At 45.9% G+C, this 1,339-nt stretch overlaps 1 non-coding gene across 1 annotated transcript; it reads left to right on the top strand.

Moving 5' to 3' along the window:
• The first annotated feature begins 600 nt into the window (after positions 1–600).
• LOC139686957 (U2 spliceosomal RNA) lies at positions 601–794 on the top strand. Its single transcript, XR_011700574.1, has one exon. It is a non-coding gene; the product is annotated as a U2 spliceosomal RNA (small nuclear RNA).
• The last annotated feature ends 545 nt before the right edge of the window (positions 795–1,339 follow it).

Here is a 1,339-nt window from a genome sequence, read left to right as displayed (position 1 = left end):
GGAGGAGAAGTACGCCGCCCTGGCAGAGACCATCCGCCAGCAGGGATACCGGTCATCGGTCGCCGCCATCGTCGTGGGAAGCCTGGGGACGTGGGACTCGCAGAACGACCCCGTCCTGAAGTCCCTGGGCCTACCTCGACGATTCTGCACCACCATGCGGCGACTGATGGTCAGCGACGTCATCCGCTGGACCCGGGACTGCTACGTCGAACACATCACGGGACATAGACAGTATGAAGACGGCTCCGGAGGCTGAAAAGGAAAGGACAAAAGTGAAGTCGTGTAAAATCATTTCCTCCCTCTTTCCATACTTCTTCATTGTAAAACCTTTCTCTGTCCCCTTTCTCTTTTATTTACTCTATGAGCCATAGTGTATGAATGGCCACGCCGTGGTGTATAAACGGCCCCCCCCAAAAGTGTAAACCCTCCCCGTGAGAGACTTAAACATATAAAACATTTTATAAAAAAAAACACTCGTGCGAGAAGCCTATATTATTATAATATTTCCCCAAAATAAAGGGGCAAAAAGACTTGTTCCCCGGCTCCCTCATTTGGAGGGAGCCGGTCATGTATAAATTATATATTAATTATAAGTTGCTTAAAACTCTGTATGAAAGAATTTTCAAATAAACATTTTAAATCTGTTCTTATCAGCTTAATATCTGATACGTCCCGCATTGCGGGACCAGAATATTAATCTGATTTTTGGACATTGGCGGGGTACCCGGAGTTTACTCCATCCCTGCCGCGGGTTGGCCCGGCATTGCAGTACCGTCGGGATCGGCCCATCATTAAAAAGGTCCACTTAAAAGCTGATGAGAACAGATTGAAGCTTAAATTGATCCGCGAAAATTATTTATTTTCGCACTTGCAAATTTCAGGCGATCCGGCTGGAAAAATATTCGCGAAATTGCATTTTCGCGGAGAGAAGCGATTTTATTCCATGCGAGCGGAGCAAAAGTAATGTAATCCAAATTGAAGCAGCACAACGAAGTATTAAAAGGAATGAATTATTAAAAGGAGAGAAACTTGGGAAGAAAAAAAATCCCATCTGAAGAGAGTCGTCGTCACTTTAAAGTGTAAGTGTAACAATAAATACAATTTTGTGAAAATAATGCAATTATTTTTTCTGCTTTCAATGCAACGTCAACAACAACAACGTCTTGTCTCCTCAGTATTCCATCATTGGAGACGACGACAACTGTTGAAGAGAGGCGCCGGATCACGTTTCAAACTTTGGCGTGTGACGCCCCTTCCTTCCAGCTGTTTACCTCCCCCCCGAAGAGATGGCGCGCGCGCGCTCCCGGCAAGGAGCGTCATTCAAGACGACCCGACGCGA

This window comes from Hetaerina americana, unplaced genomic scaffold (assembly GCF_022747635.1).
Source record: "Hetaerina americana unplaced genomic scaffold, ioHetAmer1.1.p SCAF_1553, whole genome shotgun sequence".
Lineage (NCBI taxonomy): Eukaryota > Metazoa > Arthropoda > Insecta > Odonata > Calopterygidae > Hetaerina > Hetaerina americana.
Note: the sequence above shows the minus strand (reverse complement) of the source record. Positions and strands in the feature narration are given on the sequence as shown.